A 13616-nucleotide genomic window follows, 5' to 3' on the forward strand; every position below is an offset into this window, starting at 1 on the left:
ACTTTTCGTTCTAGAGAAAAGTTACATCGCTATCCTGGACTTATGGAACAAATTTGGAATGAATTTCGATCGGAATTAATACATTATCTTCAGAAAACATAATAGAAATCTTTGGAAAAAATAATTGAATAATTGTAATGGGGAATCCATTCTAAATAATTCTGTAATACGGACTCTCAATCTTGATTCATCAAGCGCAATAATAGCGATAGCTGAATTATATTCGCAATTTTTATATTTTTCCTAAAAGAATCGAAATCTCACACTGCTGTGTGTCTGATATATTATATTATTACGATTTTACTTCGTTCTGCTTTTCTTCTTCTTCGCGAAAAAAAGAATGATATTAAAAGAGTATTCACATCTCGTTTAAATTTGCAAAATAAAAAGATGTGCATAAAATTAAATGGGACAAGTCTTTAATTGTCGCTTTTGTTCGGAAATACGCACGGATAAAAAATAAAGAATTAATATCGTTTAAGACTTTCCGATATCTCGTCTCTTCTACAAAGTTGCCACTGCTTTTGACGATTAATCGCTAATTCACTAATCACGGCAATGAATTGCGAAGTGATTGATACGCGGAGTCCAAGAAATATATTTCATTCCCGACAGTTTTCAATCCTAGATATTCCCTTCCCTACTTGCTACTCTCTTTAAAATAGATTTAATATTATTACTAAATTTATTTATAATAATCAAAGAATTAAAAAGAAATTTATTTATTTATTTACAATTTATTTACAATAATTAATATAATTGTATATCTAAGAATTTATCCTACATTCTTCAAAACAGTTTTGAATATCTTCCATTTCATTTGTCACTCTATAAAATAGATTTAATATTATTATTAAATTTAATTATATATAATTAAAGAATTAACAGAAAAAATTCATTTATATAATTATTTATTATAATAATCCATATAATTATTATAATTATATTATTAATTATAGTAATTAATGTAATTATAGATTGAAGAATTTATCTCTGTGGACATTTGACTGAATGATGAAAGAAGCGGTTACCTTTCTTCTCTCTACTACATGAAAGCGTCTCCGGTACGTTTCAAGGAATAAGATTCAGTTCGGCATCGTATACGCAGATCTCTATGGACGAGGGTTATTCATTCAGACGCAAAGTTTCTCGAATAGATCGACTCGGGTCGGTCGATCGCACCCAGAACTGGCAAACGCGAGCTTTGTGCCTTGGCAAAGCATTGTGCCGGGAAATGTCATGACCGGCTTTCGCGGAATTAGAAGAATATGTTCGCACGAATGCTCAGTCTGTTCATACGTGTTACTCTAGGAGTTTGCGAGTTAACTCGACCTCATTGTTCCGAACCGGGTTCTAAGTCGCTCTGAAGCTTGTTATCAATTGACCACATATTATATTTTTTTGCAAATCGATTTTGGAATAAGTTTTCTAATTCTTGAGAAAAGAAAATGAAAATATCCATATTTTATGTATATTTAAAAGTTACTTAGATAGCTACTAGAATACGTGATTTTCCCACTAATACGTTCTTCTTATATGAACTTAAAAAATTTTACTAAATATTAAGAGTTTAATTAAAGAAAAAATTTTTAAAAAATTTATCATGCAATTAAAGTTCACTTTAATATAGCAAGAAAATCTAATAACATTCCTGTCGGAAAAATCAATTTCTTGTTTTTTTTTCTCTTTGCGTTTTATCGATAAATATGCTTCTTATCATGGTTTTTTTCTTCTAAAGTTCCTCTCGAGTATCATTCATTTCATTCATTCGATGGCGCAACATTCCAAGGCGGGATAAGACCTATTTTTCGTAAGGTTTCCGTAATTGATTTTTTTTTTCGGAATTAGATCCTTAGCCTAATCTCCAACTCCCAACCTAGAAGATCCATACATATATCCATTGATACATAGGACCTACTACAGTTTAATGCCGGATCCGAATGGTGATCAATGATTTCTTAGGGATTCGCACAATAAAAGGAACAGAGAACAGAGAACAGAGAATAAGAATTTCAACCTATTAGAAATCATGTATTATGGAATACACAGTTTTTGATAAGTTGAAATTCTTATTCTCTCTGTTCTCTGTTCCTTTTATTGTGCGGAGCCCCTTAATCATCAGGTGAAGCCATTTTCAGCTCTTCAAACGCGAAAAATCACGTATGTGAGTGCAGATAGGATCTATAGATCGCGATCAATCGCATCAAGCGGCAAATCACTGGATACCTCTATTTCGGATAATAGAAAACAAAAAAAAACAGGACAAGAAGCAAAAAGGTAAAAAATAAAAAGAACAATAGAAGATGTAGAGAGATTAGGTCTTAAAATATTCCATAAACACCGAAAAACTTTTTCATCACAAAATAAGGTGGCTTCACTCTCGTCTCTTCTCATAGAATAACTTTCTCATTTTTTAGATTCGTTCCTCCCCTCTCTTTCCAACGCGATTTCACGGCGATAAATTCAACTCATTTAAAAGCATACCGCTTAAAAGCACTCGTAATCCATAGTCGGCAAGCATGAACAGTATATTCTTCATCCGGTCGAACCTACCGCGTCAGGGATTCTCGGTCATTGGATACCTCTGGACGGTGGTGCATCGCATCCACCCCCGAGAACGCAACCCGCCGAACTTGCGTCGAACAGAAAGGGATAGGTGTGAGAGGAAGATGCGAGGAGAAAGAAGTAGGAAAGAGAAAGATCCCGCTCGCGGAGGGCACATGAAAATATTTCTCGGAATACCGAAAACCGAAACACGAGCTGGCCAAAGTTCTCTTCCTTCTCCTCGTCCTCAAGAAGGGACGCCGGCGGCCCTCTGTGTGACATTGGAGATCGCCGTCATTTCGCGGTGACCATCTCTCGTTCTGCTCCTCTTCTCCACCCACTTCCTCCAATATTTTTCCATTTTTTTATTGTCGTTTGCTTGTTCTTGCGCGCGGATATCTATATATATATCCGCACGCGAGAACGTGCGAATTGCTGTTTTACATGCATACGTGATGTGTGATGCAGTACGATTCTTTTTCAAGCATTGCGATTTGTGTGTTTCGTTTATCGATCGATCTGCTGAAAAAAAGAAGTTTGCGTTCGATCATTCAATCGCGTGGCTGTGCTAGATTCGACTGTAGCGCTGAATTTCCTGGGAACTTGTCGGAATTTCAGGTTCATTTGTTCGTCTTTTGAGATCAATGAGCACTTTGGGAGGTATTGTCGGCGAGGCATCGTTCGAAGATCCATGTATTCTTAAAGAATTTTAGAGAAACGTTGCACTTCAGTCAGTTTCTTCTTCATGCCTACCTGAACATTCCCACAGGTTGAGAATTTCTAGTTGAATGGCGGGAGTATTGAGACAGTGACCTGGTCCATGGGTAAATATATTCAAGGCTTCGAAGAATTGTCGTCTCTACACACTTCACGGTGTGTCAGGATCGAAACAGGTCGCGGACACTGTGTAAGAATAATCTTCCACGAGCAAGCGGCTCTCATCACTTGTCGCGATGCCATTAGCTACTTTAATTAATTTTATATTACTGAAAAACATGTTTTAATTGAATCAACATAAAGATCCAACAAAAATGTTACTTTGAGGCTAGAAATTCTATTTAATCTCATCAAAATGCTATTCTTGTTGAACTTTTTTGTAAGTTTAATTAAAACATTTCACTAAAAAAGTGATCTTGCAGTTATAGCGAAAATTATCTAAGTACGAAAAATAGCTAAATTTGATAAATTTCTATCAAGTACTGCAATATTGGATATGTATTACATAATATAATCATATAGATGACAGAGATAGAATTGTATGATACATAATTGTATCATACAATTCTATTTGTATGATACATAATTTTCTATCAGACAAAAAACAGCTATAATTTTAGGGCAGCAAAATATTTTTTTGTGTTATTTCTTAGTGTATGTAACATTATAATTCAATCGTAGATTTGCAACAAATATATAATTCTTACAGAAATTTAATAGTGATCAATTTATTACTGAAAGACAATTATTAATTAATTATTCTTTTTAAGTATTAAAAGCTGTTGTTCAGTTTTTAGTACTCCTAATAAATAATTAATTACTGTTTTTCAGTAATAAGTTAGTCAGTATTAAATTGACTAGTATATTACATCTTTGTAAGGGTAAATATCCATAAAATTCATTAAAAATATTATTCACTTTAGCGATATAATAAATGAAGAAATAAAAAAGCGTGTAATTTATAAAAATTAATTTAAATTAATTAAAATTTTTAATATGTGATACACAACTATCAAGATCGTTGTCTATTTTTAATTTTATATCATCCACTTTACAATACGTTTTACATTGTATCATTTTATATAATTTTATCTGAACTTTATACTATGTTATTATCATTTTTCTGCATACGTGATCCTGAGGTCTCAATCTTCATGAGACCATCCAGTATATCAACTGGCCATGGTAAAATGTATGGGAGATAACCAAAGGTTCTCACGTGTGCAGATCGCATAGCGAAAACTCATCATGTTTCCACGCTGAAGAAGGCTAGAATTTAGCCGAAACGTGTACATACATGCATTAATGTAAAATACCATTTCAAGACACTAAAGTCTGTTAGTTATTTAAACGCACAAATTACAGCGCCGATTTATATATAATTTATAAAAGCTTTAAAGTTCCCCGAGGAATTTAAAGAGCAACTTAAAAGACTGACATTTAAATGGCTTTTATTAATCTTGCATCTGAAGTGCATTCGCTTTGTACGCTCACACACTGTAAGCATCATTTTATCCTTGTTATTTATATTAAATAAATATTATAAATAAGGACAAATGATGCTTAAGTTCATTCTACAATTGCACAAGAGTATGTAAATGGTTGTAGTTATAAGAATTGACCAATCATAGTCGGACATGAAAAAAATATTCAGCTGTGATTGGTCAATTTTTACAAATACAGCCACTTACAACTACACTTATGCAATTGTAGAATGAGACTTTACAAGAATTAGACTTTACGGGTTTTTAAATTGCCTGTCATTTTTAAAGACCATTCAGTCATATCTGTAGCCGTAATTGTATACGCGCGCGACCTATTTTCTTCCAGTACGCCGTACATACTATCGCCGACTTACGATTATTGGTCATCGCTATGATACAAATAACAGTCCGTACGGTCGTAATACGGAGATACGCCCGCTTGAGCTTACCTGCCCAGTGTGCGATAAACGTAGCACGTCGCAGGCGTATATATACGCGATAAGACGCTTCCACGGTCTAACACTCCTACGGCCAGGTGACAATCACCCGTTGCGAGTGTTACTATAGTTCTTGCGCCTCCAAGCGCGAGTACGAGGACCGATAGCGCTATTTGTTGTGTGCAACCGGCGAGAAGGAAACAGGCCGACTATAAAATCGCCAAGAGCGTGAGAAACCGTACTGGCGGCTATCGTATAAAAATCAGATGAGTTGAAAAGAAAAAGTCGCAAATATTCTTCTATATATTTTTCTTATTTATTTATACACGGAAACAATAATTTTGTTGAAGTATCTAAAATATAATAAGAATTAAGATTATACTGAAAAAATTTACTAAATTTTTTAAATAAATATTTTTGTTTGAATAGTACTAATTAAATATTTACTAAATTAAAAAAATATGTATATATAAAGTACAAGAACTATTAATTTGATTTAACTATTATTTTTATTGAGTAAATATTTATTTACTATAAGTGAATATTTAGTTATTACTATTTTTTGGAATAATCTAACTAAATTTTCAAAACTTTAGCAAAACCGTTCTTTCCGTTCTGTATCAGTTCTGAATAAAAATACAAAAACGGAGTTATAATATCACGAATAGTAACATAAAGAGAAATTCTCTTTTTTTTTCGAATAAACGCTCGGCTTAGTAAAATATAATGTTGGATATCGCGGATCGAAGTACCGAGGACAAATTCGCGTATGAAAATACGAGCAACGCGATTAGCAACACTTAGCTTAGGCTACCGCGAAGTGCGTGACGAAACGTTGCGTCAAGGTAAAATGAATTCTCCTTCGGTAAATCGATCTTGGAAAAATACCTACATCTCTCGGGCCCGAAACGCACCAGCTCTCGATGGACTTCGAGACGGCTTCGGGATCGGCGTGTATTCGGTTACCGCGCCTCGTCTGTGAAATCCTGTTTGATCCCACGGTCCGGCTGGAAGGAAGAAGGCCTCCCCGATTCGTATGTGATAAACGAAAAAACTTGCCGCGTAACTGCAGCACCTACGTGACACCCTGCTAAAGAGATTATCGGATTCCTCTCCGGCTCTCTCTGCTCATCGCCTTCGCTCTCTGCCCCAAGCATCCAAATACCGGCGAAATGAATGGATATCACTGCCATGGTCCGAACTTCGCATAAGCGGTCGCGTTGAGAAGTTCGACATGCGATCGAGGGAAGTCCGAGAAATACCGCAGCGAGGAATAAAGGGACGGAAATAACGAAAGTGGTCCGGTCGTATCTGGGCATTCCGTCGGATGTTCGCATGCATTCTGAATTTACAAAAAGAAAATATTTAAGTATATAAAGGATTTTTTAACATATCTTTTGTAAAATTAGCTTATAGTATCTATTAAATCGAGATTAATAAACAATCTTCCCGAAAAGAAATATCAATACAAAACTGGTATTTTAAATATAACAAAAATAGAAATTATTAATCTAAAGATATAAATTTCTAATCTATTTAATACATGTCACTTATTAGATACGCTATACATGTATATCATTGAAATATTAATATTATACAAATAATTTGTATAAAAATAATTCGTGTATTAACGCAAAAGTATCAGTAACTTTTTTCAAGTACTTATTTCTGAAATTTTAAATGCCTTCGGACTCGCTTTTCGCTCGTGCTGAAAATGGGGCGGTGTCCAGAACCAGAGATCCTTCGTGGCGATCCCTTTTTCCTCGGGCTCGCGTCTCGGGCCCTACGGCCCGTTCGCACGACGCAGGATTCCGAAGCGTGCGCGACGGGGCCCCCCCGCATCGCCGGATTCCTGCATCGGATGCACCGGCATACCGCATCGAAACAATCACCGTTGCATTCGGAGCACACATCCTGCCGTCGCGATTTCGCAATTAAATTAATGGTCAATGGTTGGCGGCCTTGCGACGTATCCTGCGACGATCGATAACCTGAGGAACCCTTCGCCGCGTATCGTTACCGATATCATTATTCATCCAGTCTCGGATACCTGTCGATGCTCTGTCAGTTTAGAAATGCTCTAAAGAAACAAAGTATCGAAACTGTAGTGTTATTAAATTTTCGAGATGCTACAGGAGATTGATGTTTTCTTTTTTCTTCGTCTTTATTTTAATATAGACATTTTGTAAAATTTTAAAAAGTAAAATTATTAAAATAATCTTTTTAACATTTTATCTCTGTTTACCATAAACATACCACATATGGGAAAAATTTTGCTGAATTATTTAAAAATTTAGTTAGATACAAATTTAAAAATAACTTTGTATAACTAAAATAATTATGTAGACAAAATTTAAATATGGTGAGCAATATTGCAAAAAATTTGATATTTTAACAATAAACTTAAGTGTTTATATAATTATTTTAACAGTCCAATAAATTACTTTTGTATTTAAATGTTTAGATGTATTTAAATTTTTAGATACTTTTGCGAAATTATTGTTTTGTTTTTGACAATTTATGAGACATGGATAGAACTCGATATTTACATTTAAATAAACATTATAGCAATTTAAGAATTCCACTACGACAATGGAACCCTCAATGATTCCTCCTAACAGGTCTGAATAATTAAAATTCCAACGATAATTGCACGCGGAAGTTTACTTGCATGATAAGAATTCAATAGTAAATGATAAAAATGAAAACTGGATTAACGAGGAAAGGAAGCGATAATAACAGAGAGATCGACACTAACTCGTCCTAATTACTTTCGCTATTACCAGAGACTTTGTAATCATTTTATCGGTTATACGGTATTAGTAACGTGCCAAGTAGTTAGTTTAGCGTTTTTCGTAGTGGATTTTTTTCTAGCGATTCAGGAATTGCAAGGAGCAGGAGCGACCGGTTTAACCAGACCGGCTGCGACTGATTTCTAAATTGATCCTTTTGGTGTCCCGAGCTCTTTAAACGCAACGGGTCCAGTTTCCACTTCGGGTCCGCTCGTGGGCTACAACGAAGGATCGAGCAATTATCGAACATGCCGGGATGCGATCCTCTCTCGGAAATTGCCAGGAAGATTTAGCACTGCTCCTATAGCAGAAATATTTTAAATCATCGAATTGTTAATACAATTGTTGTTGATAATTAATGATTGTTACTGATAATCAGTGATTTTTATTGATAGTTAATGATCAATTATAATAACTGCTCAATCAACATTCCTAATATTTAAGTGACCATATATTTGCTGAAGTTTTAGATTTTAGATTAAATCTATTATTTACAGCACATTTAATTTTTAATTGCTATTTATTTACAATGTAAATAATGTAACATAGAGAATAAATTTACACGATACAAAGCGTTCTAAAAGATGTATATTTCGAATTTGAAGTACGAAAAAGTAAAATTAAAAGAATTTAAATTAAATAATTTATTTTAATTAATTGAAAATAGAAGGATTTTAGTAAATTAAGTTTCTCTCTTGCTCTCTTTTTCTCCCTTTTGTGGAATATAAATAGATGAAATTTGAATAAGAAAAAAATTCTCAAATCCTGAAAAATTTTAAATAATATTTCCTTAGTCTAAAAATTCATAGTTCAAGAAATTCATAACAAGTATTATTTAGATAGGAGTATAGTAATTAAGTTAAATAATTGACAGTTCTCACCAACACCTCGACATTATACTTCAAAATTCGCCAGTTCTTTACCCCCCGGTTGTTGATTAACGACCACTATGGGAGGCGCGGGTATTCGGGTACAATGAACCCCCATTAAATTGCTAACATTGTACGGCAGCGTCCGAAAAGGATTATTGAGTTCGCCGCGGACAAGATTGATCCCCGACCGGGCAAAGCATCCTTTTGGTAAAAAGCCGCGCGAAAAAGCAGCATTACCTGCGCAAACGCGCGCACTGTAATGATAGCCGTCGAACCAATACACTTCCTAGCAATTTTCCAGCAAAGCAGATAATGTTGTTTGGATCAAAGGTATCCGATATCCACTTTAGAACTGATAACATTACTGCGAGTCTCTTGGGAGAATTTTTTCGACACATGCAATTAGAATCAATTTAAAACAAGTGCAGTATTGAAAAATCGATCTGGATTCTTATATAAAAACTTTCATTATTATTATATTTATTAAAACTTATTATAAATTGTCGAGGAATTGTTGGAATTTCCAATTCTACGCTTGAGATTTGATTAGCACTTCTTTTGCTATTACGATTTTATATCAAAAAGCTTTATTTATTAAATCTTTTTAAAGAATCACATAATTGTTTGAAATGGATAATAAAAAACAATGACAGATCAATAATTGTAGACGTTAATATCTAAAAAAAGTAATTATATTTTAGAAATGTTTTATAAATATTTTCTGGGAACTTTGGAATATTTTCAAAAGATACGTATAAAATATAACAAATGTTCTAGAAATATTTGTAGCAATCAATCAATTTTTAACAACATCTCTGAGAATATCTCTGAGAATATACTATTAATGATTTGATAGAACATTCTCTAAACTTTTCTAAAATTAGGAGAACAGTCTCATTGAACATGCTATGAATATGTATATTTCTAGAACGTCTCTTATATTTTACATGTATTTTTTAAGAATACTCCAAAGTTCTCAAAAAATAATCGTAAAACATTTCTAGGATATAATTCTACAGTCTGGGTATATAAATATGTCAATATAACTTACATAAAGATATCGTTCCAATTTTAGTATTATATGAATTACCGAAAACAAGTACAACTTCACATAAGGATATCTATCAGTTATTATACGTTGCACTTTGCAAAATATACATTTCGACGCATGTGCAGCAAAACACGCCCGCTTTCTTCGCTGAAAAAATTGACATGTTTTGATACCCGCAAGGCGACTTCAAGAATAAAGTTAGAAGGGATATCTAACGGTATCGAATCGTAAATATGCGCTTCGCGAGGGATGTGCGATGAAATTCTACCGAGGCGAAACTTCGAGATCGAGCCTCCCTCACGGCGCCTCGGGACTGCATGATAATTTCGCGCCTTTACGTCACACAGTGATAAAAATATAAACTGAGAGAGAATGGCGTGGCATGATTTTTTCATCGTTCAAGTTGCTGTAAGATACTGTCTCAAAGTGTCCTCCACAGATTGAAGCATCTGACATTATCATTACTCGAAGAATTAAAGACTTATTGAAACTTATATCATACGACATCTATAATAATTGAAAATAATTCAGAATTAAAAGGTAGAAGAGAGGAAGAAGTTTTCTAATAATATTCTCAATCGATTACGGATCATCACGTTCTACAATTGAGTGGCGTTAAGGAAAAAAATTTGACGGATCAAGGGACGTTGCACCGTTTATCTCTTCGCGGAAAATGGTTCGAGGGAAGAGCATTGTTAAGACGGCATGTCGCCGGCTATAAATAAAACATGATACTCGCGTTGCGCTGCGGGTGTGTATCGCACGCAGCATGACCGGATGACGGTGTGGCTTCGTCTGGGATGCTCCGCCAGCAAGATCAGCGCGGCGTGATCTCTCTCGGCTCTCATGAATGACAGCTTCCGATGTTGGTGGTGGTGGTGCATGATTACTGGCTACGACAAAGGAGCTGGCTAATCGAACACACGTGCCGTATTTTTTCGCTCGCGCGCCGAAGAGTCGGCAGTCTCACTCTATTGTCGCGGAACCTTCCTCACGATCAACAAACATGGCGAGTTTCACGTTCGCCAACGCATCGCGAATGTTTGCGAACATCCTATCGAGTGCTGGATACATAGCGACTCTCTCGCGAATAAAATATTACGCGAATGAATGAATGAATGAATGAACGAACATTGGCAGCGCTTTTTTCTTTTCTTCGTGAAGAACGCCTCTCGTGTGATGTGACTTTGCTCCGTGGAGAGAACTACGATGCAAATATTGTAAAAGTCGCAAGTAATAGACATCTACTTCTAACTATTGAATTTTTTAGCTGATAATAGACGTATAAAGTCTGTGAGATTGTGTTATGATAAAGGAAGATGATTTTTTTTATTTTATTTAATTAAGATTCTTTTTCTTAACAAAATTTTTATGATTTCCTGGATACGACGAAATTATTAAAAAGGTTCGTAGCGTTTGGGAAACATCTCAAAAATTAAACACAACCGTGATGTATCAAATTTCAATGTTCTTTTTAATAATTTTATCCAGGAAATCTACAAAAAGTATCCATTTTACTTGCTTCTTTTTGAGCAAAAATCTTTTTGTAACATCCTTCTTTGAGAATGAAGTTTGAGAGTTTGTTTATGCCAATGAAGATCTAGATTGTAGATGGAAAATTAATAAGGAAGTCGATTTTCTCTCTCTCTCGCTAGATTACGAAAGAATATAGTGAAGGAAGAATAAAGGTGCGCTGTAATATCGATTTGATTAAATGAAGTAATAAATGGTTGTTGCAAAAAAAAAGAGAATGCCGCATGTGGTATTGCACGCCTACGTCGACCAGACAACCTCGAACGGCACGCTCGCGATTCAAGGTAATCATATGAAAAATCGTGTACTTATCAGGCTGTTTCTCACGCCCACATATTTAGATGCAAATATTATCACGCTGTATGATGTTTATAAGTAGTTTATTGTTTATTCAAATTTGTTCTACTATATTCTTCCATCTCGCAAATTAAAGAAACAAATAGTTATCATTATTTTGTTTACTGAAATATTTTATGTTATGTATACTTGAATTAAATAGCAATGTGTAGAACAAATAATTATTTTATCAAAAGACGCAATTTAAAAATTAGATACGATGAAAATATAATGAAATATGAAACCATTATATTTTAAAAATTTTTGATAAAAAAATAAAATTTCTTACAATTTTATTAATATTGTAAAAGTTATATTAGATTTATTAAAATTGTAAGAAATTAACGAGTTATTTTGAAGATATTTCGGCGTAAAAATTTGTTTTTCGCAATTGATTTCTTGTAACGGATTCCTGAACTTCGATTAGACGTTCGCAGACTCACGTATTGTCGTGGACAACCGTTGTTCTTCCTCATCAATTTACAACGGATGCATCCTTGCAATTGGTATGCATCCTTGAATCATTCAACCTGTCTGGCACGCTAGTATCACATTGGTAACGACACTAACACTTGTCTCTTCCTTTCTTGTTTTTCTTCTTCTTCTTCTAAAGCCTTTAAGCTAAAAATGAGAGAAATTTCAGAATCTTTTCATGTGTTACCATCATTTACTGTTCTCATAACTAATCCGACTTTTATATTATTTATGATTTACTTATTTTTTATATATGTTATTTATAATATATAATAGAATATGCTAATATATATTATGCAATACACACACACACACACACACGCACGCACGCACGCACGCACACACACACACACACACACACGCACGCACGCACGCACGCACGCACGCACGCACGCACGCACGCACGCACGCACACACACACACACATTAAAATCCTGAGACTTGTGTGAATGACATTTAAATGCCATTTATAATTAACCTTTAACTCGCGACGTCAGTCACAGAAACGGCTCATATTTCTTGTATTCCTATTATGAATGTTATTTACAATCACTTGTTAAATATCAAGAAATGTCTAGTAGTAAAATGTCTATGTATTTTTGAGAAAATTTCAAGAAAACCTTTTCTCGTAAAGTCAAAAAGTTTTAATAAAATAATTGTGCTTTAAAAGTTAATATGTAAGACTACTTTTTTCTTCTTACGAATAATAAATATTTGTAAGAATTCAGGAAAATAATTACCATTAACAAAAAATACAAATCTTATTACTGCTAGATTTTTTTTTTTTTCGTAAGCGTGACATCTTCTGTGTCATCTATCTTCTTCTATTTCCTCTTAGAAACTTTTTTATCTTCTCAATGTGCTTTCGCGCTTAGTTCTCCAGTTTCTGTTAAATTTAGAAGGCAACAATCAAATTAATACGTCATTCGTGCGCATTCACTGCTATTATATAACACCGTACCTCACATCTTCCGAGGAATGTGCGAGCTTCTCTCGCGTCTACCGGATCCGATGTCGGTTTGTTCTCTCTCCCTCCTCCTCTTTCTCGTGTTCTCGTGTTCTTGGTTCTTTCCACCGGTTAATACCGCGCGCCTCGTGTGTGGCACACGTGATTTACATGTGAGCCGGCGACGGTGCGATGGTGCCCACGGCTTTGTGTGGCGCGAAGCGCGAGTGCGAGCGCGCCCGGGATCGGCGTCGTCGAGACTCTTATACGTGGAAAAGGCGTTAGCCGGTGCAGGCAGGATGTTTCGGCGAGACTCGTGAAGGAATTGCCAGCGAAGGAAGGACAGTCCGTTACGAAGGACGTGCGGAGAGAGGGATAGATGGAGAAGGATGACCACGCATATTTCACGAGAGTACGGGTTTCGCGAATC

General features: G+C 34.9%; 2 long non-coding RNA genes across 4 annotated transcripts in view; one reads left to right on the plus strand and one right to left on the minus strand.

Annotated features, from left to right (window-relative positions):
• Positions 1-13616, plus strand: part of LOC147908175 (uncharacterized) — a 67000-nt gene that overhangs the window by 897 nt on the left and 52487 nt on the right. The window lies entirely within an intron of this gene.
• LOC105153204 (uncharacterized) lies at positions 1668-13610 on the minus strand. 2 transcript variants are annotated; one of them, XR_015546610.1, is made up of 5 exons: positions 13202-13336; positions 12981-13126; positions 12210-12387; positions 6845-8275; positions 1668-6524 (listed from the first exon to the last, which is right to left on the minus strand). It is a non-coding gene; the product is annotated as an uncharacterized LOC105153204 (long non-coding RNA). The 2 variants fall into 2 exon arrangements; XR_847067.2 differs by having other exon boundaries at positions 1668-8275; positions 13202-13610.

Source organism: Acromyrmex echinatior, chromosome 11 (assembly GCF_024713525.1).
Source record: "Acromyrmex echinatior isolate Ae372 chromosome 11, ASM2471352v2, whole genome shotgun sequence".
In the NCBI taxonomy this organism is placed as follows: Eukaryota; Metazoa; Arthropoda; class Insecta; order Hymenoptera; family Formicidae; genus Acromyrmex; species Acromyrmex echinatior.